The sequence below is a fragment of the Cryptomeria japonica genome, unplaced genomic scaffold (genome assembly GCF_030272615.1).
Source record: "Cryptomeria japonica unplaced genomic scaffold, Sugi_1.0 HiC_scaffold_15, whole genome shotgun sequence".
NCBI lineage: Eukaryota > Viridiplantae > Streptophyta > Pinopsida > Cupressales > Cupressaceae > Cryptomeria > Cryptomeria japonica.
In genome coordinates this window covers 2,490,949-2,504,865 of record NW_026728837.1, presented here as the reverse complement: position 1 = coordinate 2,504,865, position 13,917 = coordinate 2,490,949, and the positions used below count along the sequence as shown (strand labels likewise).

Below are 13,917 nucleotides of genomic sequence, written 5' to 3'. Positions count from 1 at the left end.
AGTGACAACCCCTTATCCCGCGATGCGTCCGATACACAGATAGTTCCGAGGCGGCCAAGGAGCCTCACCGCATAGCAATCGTGGTGCGAGGTGGGGGATGCGGCGAGATGGCCCCAACGGCTAGACGGAAGAGGCTGCAGGGCCGCCTCGGAATGGTCCAAGCATCGGATGCGCTTGGGGCGACTACCACTGCCAACCCCTTATCCCGCGATGCGTCCGATACACAGATAGTTCCAAGGCGGCCGAGGAGCCTCACAGCATAGCAATCAGGGTGCGAGGCGAGGGATGCGGCGAGAAAGCCCCAACGGCTAGAGGGAAGAGGCTTCAGGTCCGCCTCGGAATGGTCCAAGCATCGGACGCGCTTGGGGCGACTACCAGTGACAACCCCTTATCCCGCGACGCGTCCGATACACAGATAGTTCCAAGGCGGCCGAGGAGCCTCACCGCATAGCAATCGGGGTGCGAGGCGAGGGATGCGGCGAGAAGGACCCAACGGCTACACGGAAGAGGCTTCGGGGCCGCCTCGGAATGGTCCAAGCATCGGACGCGCTTGGGGCGACTACCAGTGACAACCCCTTATCCCGCGACGCGTCCGATACACAGATAGTTCCAAGGCGGCCGAGGAGCCTCACCGCATAGCAATCGGGGTGCGAGGCGAGGGATGCGGCGAGAAGGACCCAACGGCTACACGGAAGAGGCTTCGGGGCCGCCTCGGAATGGTCCAAGCATCGGACGCGCTTGGGGCGACTACCAGTGACAACCCCTTATCCCGCGACGCGTCCGATACACAGATAGTTCCAAGGCGGCCGAGGAGCCTCACCGCATAGCAATCGGGGTGCGAGGCGAGGGATGCGGCGAGAAGGACCCAACGGCTAGACGGAAGAGGCTTCGGGTCCGCCTCGGAATGGTCCAAGCATCGGACGCGCTTGGGGCGACTACCAGTGACAACCCCTTATCCCGCGACGCGTCCGATACACAGATAGTTCCAAGGCGGCCGAGGAGCCTCACCGCATAGCAATCGGGGTGCGAGGCGAGGGATGCGGCGAGAAGGACCCAACGGCTAGACGGAAGAGGCTTCGGGTCCGCCTCGGAATGGTCCAAGCATCGGACGCGCTTGGGGCGACTACCAGTGACAACCCCTTATCCCGCGACGCGTCCGATACACAGATAGTTCCAAGGTGGCCGAGGAGCCTCACCGCATAGCAATCGGGGTGCGAGGCGAGGGATGCGGCGAGAAGGACCCAACGGCTAGACGGAAGAGGCTTCGGGTCCGCCTCGGAATGGTCCAAGCATCGGACGCGCTTGGGGCGACTACCAGTGACAACCCCTTATCCCGCGACGCGTCCGATACACAGATAGTTCCGAGGCGGCCGAGGAGCCTCACCGCATAGCAATCGGGGTGCGAGGCGAAGGATGCGGCGAGAAGGACCCAACGGCTAGACGGAAGAGGCTTCGGGTCCGCCTCGGAATGGTCTAAGCATCGGACGCGCTTGGGGCGACTACCAGTGACAACCCCTTATCCCGCGACGCGTCCGATACACAGATAGTTCCAAGGCGGCCGAGGAGCCTCACCGCATAGCAATCGGGGTGCGAGGCGAGGGATGCGGCGAGAAGGACCCAACGGCTAGACGGAAGAGGCTTCAGGGCCGCCTCGGAATGGTCCAAGCATCGAACGCGCTTGGGGCGACTACCAGTGACAACCCCTTATCCCGCGACGCGTCCGATACACAGATAGTTCCGAGGCGGCCGAGGAGCCTCACCGCATAGCAATCGGGGTGCGAGGCGAGGGATGCGGCGAGAAGGACCCAACGGCTAGACGGAAGAGGCTTCAGGGCCGCCTCGGAATGGTCCAAGCATCGGACGCGCTTGGGGCGACTACCAGTGACAACCCCTTATCCCGCGACGCGTCCGATACACAGATAGTTCCGAGGCGGCCGAGGAGCCTCACCGCATAGCAATCGGGGTGCGAGGCGAGGGATGCGGCGAGAAGGACCCAACGGCTAGACGGAAGAGGCTTCAGGGCCGCCTCGGAATGGTCCAAGCATCGGACGCGCTTGGGGCGACTACCAATGACAACCCCTTATCCCGCGACGCGTCCGATACACAGATAGTTCCGAGGCGGCCGAGGAGCCTCACCGCATAGCAATCGGGGTGCGAGGCGAGGGATGCGGCGAGAAGGACCCAACGGCTAGACGGAAGAGGCTTCAGGGCCGCCTCGGAATGGTCCAAGCATCGGACGCGCTTGGGGCGACTACCAGTGACAACCCCTTATCCCGCGACGCGTCCGATACACAGATAGTTCCGAGGCGGCCGAGGAGCCTCACCGCATAGCAATCGGGGTGCGAGGCGAGGGATGCGGCGAGAAGGACCCAACGGCTAGACGGAAGAGGCTTCAGGGCCGCCTCGGAATGGTCCAAGCATCGGACGCGCTTGGGGCGACTACCGTTGCCAACCCCTTATCCCGCGATGCGTCTGATACACAGATAGTTCCGAGGCGGCCGAGGAGCCTCACCGCATAGCAATCGGGTTGCGAGGCAGATTATTGGGAAGGGAACCCCCTGGGATGCGGCTCAAGCAGTGCCCAAAGGGACTGGAATGCGGAATCACATCGAGAGACCCAAATGCTATACGAGGGCTCAAATCGAATTATCGATTTGGCCACGACATGGACGCATCGGAACGACTACCTTTGCCGAACCACTCGCAATTGCATCCATACCGAAACCAATAGACATTTCCGTTAGAGCCCTCGCATAGCATTCGGGAATCTCGCATGCCCCTCTAAATCGACCAATGCTGGCGCTCAATGAAAATCCGAGCGCTACCACCGTTCGAGCGCCAGCATTGGTCGAGTTAGAGGGGCACGGGGGAGAATGCTCCAGTCAACACCTCCCCTATATAAGTTATTTGTCCGATTCTCGCACAACCGTAGTCTGCCTCGTCGAATCAAACAACGGTCCCAGATTCCGACTTCCGTTCCGTAGAGACCCAAAAGCTAGATGGAGGCTCGCAAGAAAGAGAGTCGGCGCATAGCAATCGGGTTTCTCGAACGTTTAGGGACCGAGCTCACTTGCGGATAGGGCAAAATCCGCCAAGCAACCCAAAAGCTAGACGGGGGCTCGAATCGAATCGCCTAGGCGGCCACAACAACGACGTGTTGGATCGACTACCAGTGCCAAACCATTCAGCAAGACTAGTCTGTGTCGAGGCCGGATAGAGATTCTCAGAGAGCGCCCGCATAGCATTTAGGAGACCTGCCGCGTCCCTCACACTCGACAAATGGTGGTGCACGTTTATAAATCCGAGCGATCCCAACCCTTTCAAGCACCAACATCGGTCGAGATAGAGGGGCACGGAGGGGGCTGCGTGAGACAACACAGTCCCCTATATAAGTTATTTGTCCGATTCTCACACATCCGAAGAATGGTCATCAAATCGGACAACAGCCCAAACTTCCGACTTCCGTCCCAGAAAGCCCAAGAGCTATCTAAAACGTTCATGGCCGGAACTCGATCGCGGCTATACCAGTCCGCCAAGCAACCCAAAAGCTAGACTGGAGCTCTAGTCGAATCACCTCTGTGGCCATTGCAAGGACGTGTTGGAGCGACTACCATTGCCGAACCATTCCGCAGGTCGAGTCCATACCAAGGCCGCATAGAGATTCACGATGAGCTCCTGCATAGCAATCAGGAGACTTGCCGTGTCCATCACAATCGATAAATCCTGGTGCAAGATTTTTGCATCCGAGCGCTCCAACCAGTCGAGCACCAGCATCAATCGACATAAACGGGCACGGGGGGAGGATGCTCGAGAACACTACCTCCCCTATATAAGTTATTTGTCCGATTCTCAAGCAGCCGAAGTCTGGTCATCGAATCGGGTCAAAGACCACAACTTCCGACTTTACCCACAATGCAAGTCATCGAATCGAACATCGGCCCCCGAGTCGGACTCCATGCGTATGTCAGGTCATCGGACCCAAATTCCGCCTTCCTGCGCATGGCGGGCCATCAATATCAACTCGGTCATCGGACCCAAACTCCGCCTTTTTGCGTATGGCACGCCTTCAAATCGGTCATCGGACCCAAATTCCGCCTTCCTGTGCATGGCGGGCCATCAACATCAACTCGGTCATCGGACCCAAATTCCGCCTTTCTGCGCATGGCACGCCATCAACTCGGTCATCGGACCCAAATTCCGCCTTCCTGCGCATGGCAGGTCATCGGACACAAATTCAGACCTCGCCAATATGCCTACGTATCGAATCGGTCATCGGACCCAACTTCCGACTTCATCCATACTGTAGGGTCTTTGAGGTTGGCGCGGTGCGCTCAACCCAGGGAGTCGACCCATCGAAGCATACACCTCCCCTATATAAGCTATTTGTCCGATTCCCACACCTGTGTAGTTTGCACCTCTGACCAGGACATCGACCCCAACTTCCGAACTCGACTGCAACGACGGCACCAGCGCCTTGGTGCGCACCTTGCGACGCACAGTCCCAACATTCGCCTTCCTGCACATGGCAGGTCATCGGACCCAAATTCCGACCTCGCGAGTATGCCTACATATCGAATCGGTCATCGGACCCAACTTCCGACTTCATCCATACCGTAGGGTCTTTGAGGTTGGCGCGGTGCGCTCAACCCGGGGAGTCGACCCAACGAAGCATACACCTCCCCTATATAAGCTATTTGTCCGATTCCCACACCTGTGTAGTTTGCACCTCCGATCAAGACATCGACCCCAACTTCCGAACTCGCCTCCAACGACCGAACCAGCGCCTTGGTGCGCACCTTGCAACGCACAGTGCCAACATTCGCCTTCCTGCACGTGGCAGGTCATCGGACCCAAATTCCGACCTCGCGAGTATGCCTACATATCGAATCGGTCATCGGACCCAACTTCCGACTTCATCCATACCGTAGGGTCTTTGAGGTTGGCGCGGTGCGCTCAACCCGGGGAGTCGACCCAACGAAGCATACACCTCCCCTATATAAGCTATTTGTCCGATTCCCACACCTGTGTAGCTTGCACCTCCGATCAGGACATCGACCCCAACTTCCGAACTCGACTAAAAAGACCGCACCAGCGCCTTGGTGTGCACCTTGCAACGCACAGTGTCAACATTCGCCTTCCTGCACATGGCAGGTCATCGGACCCAAATTCCGACCTCATGAGCATACCTACTAATCGAATTGGTCATCGGACCCAACTTCCGACTTCATCCATACCGTAGGGTCTTTGAGGTTGGCGCGGTGCGCTCAACCTGGGGAGTCGACCCATCGAAGCATACACCTCCCCTATATAAGCTATTTGTCCGATTCCGACACCTGTGTAGTTTGCACCTCCGCTCAGGACATCGACCCCAACTTCCGAACTCGCCTGCAACGACCGAACCAGCGCCTTGGTGCGCACCAAAAGTGCGCACTTTTGGAGGGCACTTTTGTGCGCTCCAAAGGTGCGCACTTTTGGAGGGCACTTTTCTGCGCTCCAAAGGTGCGCACTTTTGGAGGGCACTTTTTGGAGGGCACTTTTCTGCGCTCCAAAGGTGCGCACTTTTGGAGGGCACTTTTTGGAGGGCACTTTTCTGCGCTCCAAAGGTGCGCACTTTTGGAGGGCACTTTTTGGAGGGCACTTTTCTGCGCTCCAAAGGTGCGCACTTTTGGAGGGCACTTTTTGGAGGGCACTTTTCTGCGCTCCAAAGGTGCGCACTTTTGGAGGGCACTTTTTGGAGGGCACTTTTCTGCGCTCCAAAGGTGCGCACTTTTGGAGGGCACTTTTCTGCGCTCCAAAGGTGCGCACTTTTGGAGGGCACTTTTTGGAGGGCACTTTTCTGCGCTCCAAAGGTGCGCACTTTTGGAGGGCACTTTTTGGAGGGCACTTTTCTGCGCTCCAAAGGTGCGCACTTTTGGAGGGCACTTTTTGGAGGGCACTTTTCTGCGCTCCAAAGGTGCGCACTTTTGGAGGGCACTTTTGTGCACTCCAAAGGTGCGCACTTTTGGAGGGCACTTTTCCTGTGCTCCAAAGGTGCACACCTAGGTGAGCACCTTCGACCACACCTTGTAGCACACCAAACTCTGACTTTCGACTTCATCCGCAATGCAGGGTCTTTGAGGTTGGCGCAATGCGCACAACCAGGGGAGTCGACCCATCAAACCCAACACCTCCCCTATATAAGCTATTTGTCTGATTCTCATACATGCGTAGCCTGCAGGAGCAATTAGGACATCGACCCCAACTTTCGGCTTCTAAACGAAAACAAGGTCTTTGAGGTTGGTGTAATGCGAACAACTAGGGGAGTCAACCCATCAAACCCAACACCTCCCCTATATAAGCTATTTGTCTGATTCTCATACATGTGTAGTCTACAGGAGCAATTAGGACATCGACCCCAACTTTTGACTTCTTAACGAAAACAAGGTCTTTGAGGTTGACGTAATGCGCACAACCAGGGGAGTCGACCCATCAAACCCAACACCTCCCCTATATAAGCTATTTGTCCGATTCTCATACATGTGTAGCCTGCAGGAGCCATTAGGACATTGACCCCAACTTTTGACTTCTTAACGAAAACAAGGTCTTTGAGGTTGGCGTAATGCGCACAACCAAGGGAGTTGACCCATCAAACCCAACACCTCCCCTATATAAGCTATTTGTCTGATTCTCATACATGTGTAGCCTGCAACAACGATTAGGACATCCACCCCAACTTCTGAATTCGTCTGCGTTGACCGCACCAAAGGTGCACGCCTTGGTGCTCACCAAAATCCGACTTCCGACTTCTTCTGCTATGCGGGGTCTTTGAGGTTGGCGCAGTGCGCACAACCAGGGGAGTCAACCCACCGAATGCAACACCTCCCCTATATAAGCTATTTGTCTGATTCTCATACATGCGTAGACTGCAGCAATGATTAGGACATCCACCCCAACTTTTGACTTCTTAAACAAGACAGGGTCTTTGAAGTTGGTGCAGTGCACACAACCAGGGGAGTCGACCCATCAAACGCAACACCTCCCCTATATAAAGCTATTTGTCCGATTCTCATACGTGTAGTCTGCAGCAGCGATTAGGACATCGACCCCAACTTCCGAATTCGTTTGCATTGACCGCACCAAAGGTGCACGCCTTGGTGTGCACCCTGGAGTGCACTTTGGTGCTCACCTCGGTGCACACTTTGGTGTGCACCTCGGTGTGCACCAAAGGTGCGCACCTTGGAGCGCACCAAAGGTGTACACTTTGGAGCGCACCACATAGGGTCTTTGAGAGGTTGGCGCAGTGCGCACACCAAGGTGGGTGTTGAGGTGCGTGCCGAGGTGGGTGGGTGCTAGGGTGCGCTCCATGGTGGGTGCCAGGGTGGGTGCGTGCTAGGGTGGATTCCAAAGAGGGTCATAGGGTGGGTGCCAAGGTGGGTTGGTGATATAGTGGGTTCAAAGGTGGGTACTAGGGTGGGTTCCAAGGTGGGTCACAAGTTGGGTGCCAGGATGCGTGGGTGTTAGGTTGGGTGCCAAGGTGGGCTCCTGCGTGGGTGGGTGCTAGGGTGGGTTTCAAGGTGGACGCGAGGGCGGGTGCCAAGGTGGGTAACAAGTTGGGTGTTAGGATGGGTGAGTGCTAGAGTGGGTGCCAAGGTGGGTGGGTGCTAAGGTGGATGCCAAGGTGGTTCACAGGGTGGGTGGGTTCTAGGGTGAGTTCCAAGGTGGGTCACAGGTTCAGTGCTAGGGTGGGTGTCAAGGCGGGTGTCGAGGTGCCTGGGTGCTAGGGTGTGGATGCCAATGTGGGTCATAGGGTGGGTACTAGGGTGGGCTGCAATGTGGGTGCCAAGGTGGGTAACATGCTCGGTGGGTTCTAAATTGGGTGCCAGGGTGGGTGTGCACCCACCTTGCCCGAGGTGGGTGCCAAGGTGCCAGTGTGGGTGGGTGCTAAGGTGGATGCCAAGGTGGGTGAGAAGGTGGGTGATAGGTTGAGTGGTAGGATGGGTGGGTGCCAAGATGGGTCACAGGGTGGGTGCAAGGGTGGGTAGGTGCTAGGGTTGGTGTCAGGGTGGGTGGGTGCTAGGTTGGGTTCCAAGGTGGGTGCGAGGGTGAGTGTCAAGGTGGGTCACAGGTTAGGTGCTAGGATGGGTGAGTGCTAGGGTGCAAAGGTGCCAGGGTGGGTGCTAGGATGGGTCGATGCTAGGGTGAGTGGCAAGGTGGGTCCACAAGTGTCAAGGTGGGTGCCGAGGTGGGTGCCAAGTCGGCGACTGCTATGGTGGATGCCAAGGTGGGTCACGGGGTGGGTGCCAAGTTGCTAGGTTGGGTTCCAAGGTGGGTGCCAACGTGGGTGCTAGGGTGCGTGGGTTAAAGGGTGTGTCACAACGTGGGTGCCAGGATGGGTGCGCACCCACACTGGCCAAGACGGGTGCGGGTGCAAGGTTGGGTTCCAAGCCCGGTCACAGGCTGGGTGCTAGGATGGGTGGGTGCCAAGGTGGGCACCAGGGTGGGTGCACCCACCCTGGCCAAGGTGGGTCACGGGGTGGGTCCTAGGGTGGGTAACGGGGTGGGTACTAAGGTGCGTGCCAAGGTGGGTCATAGGGTGGGTGCCAAGGTGGGCACCAGGGTGGGTGTGCACCAACCCTAGCCAGGGTAGGTCACGGGGTGGTTGTCGGGGTGGGCGTCAAGGAGCCAAGGTGGGTGGCAAGTAGCCAAGTTGCGTGCCAAGGTGGGTGTCGGGGTGGGTGCCAAGGATCCAAGGTGGGTGCCAAGGAACCAAGGTGGGTGTCTGGGTGGGTGCCGAGGTGGGAGCCAGGGTGGGTCCCAAGGTGAGTGCAAAGGTGGGTGCCAGGGTCAAGGTGAGTGCCAATGTGGGTTCCAAGGTGCCAGGGTCAGGGTGAGTGCCAATGTGGGTTCAAAGGTGCTAAGTTGGGTGCGAGGTTGGGTGCGAGGGTGGGTGGGTGCCAAGGTGTGCTAGGTGGAAGCCCGGGTGGGTCGGCATCCCATGGGTGTCGAGTTGGGTGCCTGATGGGTGCTTCTTGTCAAGTTTTAGTCGTCGGGACTCATTTCGAGCCTTAGAGGTCGTTTCTTGTCCGGTTGCCCTGTCTTCGACCTGGGAACCCAATTTTGGTCCTCGGGTCCCATTTTTTTTTGTCTCGCATCCCACTTTTGGCCTGTGGCCTTTTCGGGGTCGATTCTCGTTTTGGGCATCAGAGCATGTTTCTTCTCCTAAAACCCAATATTTGTTTATTAAGTCTCGGAACACATTTTTGTTCTCGTGGACCCATCATGGGTCTTGGAACGCATTTGTGGTCCTTGGGTCCCATTTTGCATCCCGAAACTTGTGTTTTGGTGCTTGATCCCTATTTTGGGTGCCCACCTTGCACCAAGTGCGCACCCGGGGCAAACCGAGCGCCTTGGTGCACCGGGGCAAGATCGAGCGTGCACCCGAGGCGCCCCGAACATGCACCAAGGTGCACTCGGCCCACATGTGAGCGCAGGTCGTTGCGCCCGAGGTGGTGTGTGGGCACCGCGTTGCAGACGGGACACTGCACGCACACGACGCCCCCTCCAGGTGCACGCACGTAGGCCGGGCCGGGTGCACACCCGACGCCCTAGCAAGGTGCGCGCACCCGGGCAGGGCTCACACTTGGCGAACGGGGCGCACTTCGCGAGGGAGGGTGTGCACCTCGACGGGGGTGGGTGGCCGGGGTGGATTCGCACGTGGGTCGCGGTTTGCTAAGTACACACTGCGACAAGCTCATAACGGGTGCGATCATACCAGCGTTAGTGCACCGGATCCCATCAGAACTCCGCAGTTAAGCGCGCTTGGGCCGGAGTAGTACTGGGATGGGTGACCTCCCGGGAAGTCCCGGTGTTGCACCCTTTTTTAGTTTTTCGCCGGGCGTCGCAATGCTATTTGAATAAACCTTTTGCCCGTTTGCGTTCTCGTCGGGGCCGGGCCGGGCCGGGGTGCGCTGCCCGCACTACCGCGCGCGCGGGGGCGACACCGAGCGCGCACCCGAGGCGCCCCGAGCACACAGGCCACGGTGCAACCCGGGCGTTGTGCGCGCACCCCGGTGCGCCCGAGGTGCTGCGCGCGCACCCAGGTGAAATCGGTGTGCACCTCGGCCAGTGCGCGCTCGGTCGAGTCGCGCACGTTGGCCAAGGTGCACGGTGATGTTTCTTACTCTAAGGTTCCGCACCAGACGCCCGGGACAGGTGAGCGAAGCTGGGCGGGGCCGGGTGCGCGGCCGGGGCAGGTGCACGCAGCTGGAGAGAGCTTTGGAGCACACTTCGGAGCGCACCAATGATGCGCTCCATTCAAAAGTTTCCTGAAAAGGCAAAAAAAGTTGAGATTATAGAATTTCCCACTTGAGAGATTGTAAAAAAAAAAAATTTAAAATGAAGGAAACGCGGGTGCCAAGGTGTGCGCAGCCCAGCCAAGGTGTGCGCACCAAGGCGCCCACCCTGGCGAAGGTGCACGCAAGGTGCGCACCCGAGGCAAACCGGACAATTAACCCAACTTTCGACTTCGCGCGCACCTTGGAGCGCACTTCGGAGCGCTCCTTGGTGCGCACCAATCTTGGGCACCTCGGAGTGCACCATGGCGCCCACCAAGGTGCGCACCCGGGGCAAACCGAGCTCCGACTTCGTGCGCACCTTGGAGCGCACGAAAGGTGCGCACCATGGCGCCCACCAAGGTGCGCAGCCCAGCCAAGGCGTGCGCATCAAGGTGCGCACCCTGGCGAAGGTGCGCACCCGGGGCAAACCGAGCTCCGACTTCGTGCGCACCTTGGAGCGCACAAAAGGTGCGCAACCCAGCCAAGGTGTGCGCACCCCGGTCAAACCGAGCTCCGAATCGTGCGCACCAGAGGTGCACGCCATCGTGCGCACCTTGGAGCACACTTCGGAGCCCTCCTTGGTGCGCGCCGATGTTGCGCACCTCGGAGCGCACCCGGGGAAAACAATGCAATTAACCCGACTTTCGACTTCGTGGGCACCTCGGAGCGCTCTCGGGTTCGCACCTCGGAGCACACCGAGGTGCGCACCTTTGATGCGCTGCCTTCACCAATTTCCAGAAAAGGCAAGAAAACATTGAGAAGGTGTGCGCACCGAGGTGCCCACCCTGGCGAAGGTGCACGCGAGGTGCGCACCCGGGGCAAACCGGGCTCCGACTTCGTGCACGCCGCACCTTGGAGCACACTTCGGAGCGCTCCTTGGTGCGCACCAGGGCGCGCAACCCAGCCGAGGTGCCCACCCCGGCGAAGGTGCACGCGAGGTGCGCACCCGGGGCAAACCGGGCTCCGACTTCGTGCACGCCATGGTGCCCACCGCGGCGAAGGTGCACGCGAGGTGCGCACCCGGGGCAAACCGGGCTCCGACTTCGTGCACGCCGCACCTTGGAGCACACTTCGGAGCGCTCCTTGGTGCGCACCATGGTGCCCACCAGGGCGCGCAACCCCGCCGAAGGTGCACGCGAGGTGCGCACCCGGGGCAAACCGGGCTCCGACTTCGTGCACGCCGCACCTTGGAGCACACTTCGGAGCGCTCCTTGGTGCGCACCATGGTGCCCACCAGGGCGCGCAACCCCGCCGAAGGTGCACGCGAGGTGCGCACCCGGGGCAAACCGGGCTCCGACTTCGTGCACGCCATGGTGCGCACCGCGGCGAAGGTGCGCACCCGGGGCAAACCGGGCTCCGACTTCGTGCACGCCGCACCTTGGAGCACACTTCGGAGCGCTCCTTGGTGCGCACCAGGGCGCGCAACCCAGCCGAGGTGCCCACCCCGGCGAAGGTGCACGCGAGGTGCGTACCCGGGGCAAACCGGGCTCCGACTTCGTGCACGCCGCACCTTGGAGCACACTTCGGAGCGCTCCTTGGTGCGCACCATGGTGCCCACCAGGCCGCGCAACCCAGCCAAGGTGTGCGCACCAAGGTGCACGCGAGGTGCGCACCCGGGGCAAACCGGGGTCCGACTTCGTGCACGCCGCACCTTGGAGCACACATCGGGGCGCTCCCGGGTTCGCACCGGCGTTGCGCACCGTGGTGGGCACCTCGGAGCACACCAAGGTGGGCAGCGAGGTGCGCACCTTTGATGCGATGCCTTCACTAATTTCCATAAAAGGCAAAAAAAAAACGAGATTTTAAAATTTCCGTTTTGAAAGATAGTGAGAAAAAGGGAATGCTGGTGCCATCTTGAGCCCGCCCTGGTGCGCAGCCCAGCCAAGGTGTGCGCACCAAGGTGCCCACCCTGGCGAAGGTGCGCGCCCGGGCAATTAACCCAACTTCCAACTTCGCGCGCGCCAGGGTGGGAGCGCACCCAACAACCGGGCCTGGGAAGAGCCAATGCGAGAAACCCCACCAAACGCTCTGACAAAAAAAGAGGGGGCGCTCCAGTAACCCCGCTTCGGAGCGCACCCTGGGCAAACCCAGCCAAGGTGCCCACCCCGGCCAAGGTGCAGGCGAGGTGCGCACCCGGGGCAAACCGGGCTCCGACAACGTGCACGCCGCACCTTGGAGCACACTTCGTAGCGCTCCCGGGTGCGCACCTCAGAGCACACCAAGGTGGGCAGCGAGGTGCGCACCTTTGATGCGCTGCCTTCACTAATTTCCAGAAAAGGCAAAAAAAAAAGGAGATTTTAAAATTTCCGTTTTGAAAGATAGTGAAAAAAACGGAACGCGCGTGCCATCTTGAGCCCGCCCTGGTGCACAGCCCAGGTAAGGTGCCCACCCTGGCAAAGGTGCGCACCCGGGCAATTAACCCTACTTCCGACTTCGTGCGCGCCAGGGTGGCAACCGGGCCTCGGAAGAGCCAATGCGAGAAACCCCACCAAACGCTCCGACAAAAAAAGAGGCGGCGCTCCAATAACCCCGCTTCGGAGCGCAGCCGGGGCAAACCCAGCCAAGGTGCCCACCCCGACGAAGGTGCACGCGAGGTGCGCACCCGGGGCAAACCGGGCTCCGACAACGTGCACGCAGCACCTTGGAGCACACTTCGAAGCACTCCCGGGTGCCCACCGGCGTTGCGCACCGTGGTGGGCAGCGAGGTGCGCACCTTTGATGCGCTGCCTTCACTAATTTCCAGAAAAAGGCAAAAAAAAATGAGATTTTAAAATTTCCGTTTTGAAAGATAGTGAAAAAAAAGGAACGCGGGTGCCATCTTGAGCCCGCCCTGGTGCGCAGCCCAGGCAAGGCATGCGCACCAAGGTGCCCACCCGAGGTGCACACCCGGGGCAAACCGGGCTCCGACTTCGTGCAGGCCGCACCTTGGAGCACACTTCGGAGCGCTCCTTGGTGCGCACCATGGTGCCCACCAGGGCGCGCAACCCAGCCAAGGTCTGCACACTAAGGTGCCCACCCCGGCGAAGGTGCACGCGAGGTGCGCACCCGGGGCAAACCGGGCTCCGACTTCGTGCACGCCATGGTGCCCACCGCGGCGAAGGTGCACGCGAGGTGCGCACCCGGGGCAAACCGGGCTCCGACTTCGTGCACGCCGCACCTTGGAGCACACTTCGGAGCGCTCCTTGGTGCGCACCATGGTGCCCACCAGGGCGCGCAACCCAGCCAAGGTGTGCGCACCAAGGTGCACGCGAGGTGCGCACCCGGGGCAAACCGGGGTCCGACTTCGTGCACGCCGCACCTTGGAGCACACATCGGAGCGCTCCCAGGTTCGCACCAGCGTTGCGCACCTTTGATGCGCTGCCTTCACTAATTTCCAGAAAAGGCAAAAAAAAACGATATTTTAAAATTTCCGTTCTGAAAGATAGTGAAAAAAACGGAACGCGGGTGCCATCTTGAGCCCTTCCTGGTGCGCAGCCCAGGCAAGTTGTGCGCACCAAGGTGCCCACCCTGGCGGAGGTGCGCGCCCGGGGCAAACCGGGCTCCGACTTCGTGCACTGCATGGTGCCCACCAAGGCGCGCAACCCAGCCAAGGTGCCCACCGCAG

General features: G+C 59.7%; 1 non-coding gene across 1 annotated transcript; it reads left to right on the top strand.

Annotated features, from left to right (window-relative positions):
* The first annotated feature begins 9,737 nt into the window (after window positions 1-9,737).
* Window positions 9,738-9,856, top strand: LOC131860544 (5S ribosomal RNA). Its single transcript, XR_009359638.1, has one exon. It is a non-coding gene; the product is annotated as a 5S ribosomal RNA (ribosomal RNA).
* Window positions 9,857-13,917: the final 4,061 nt, after the last annotated feature.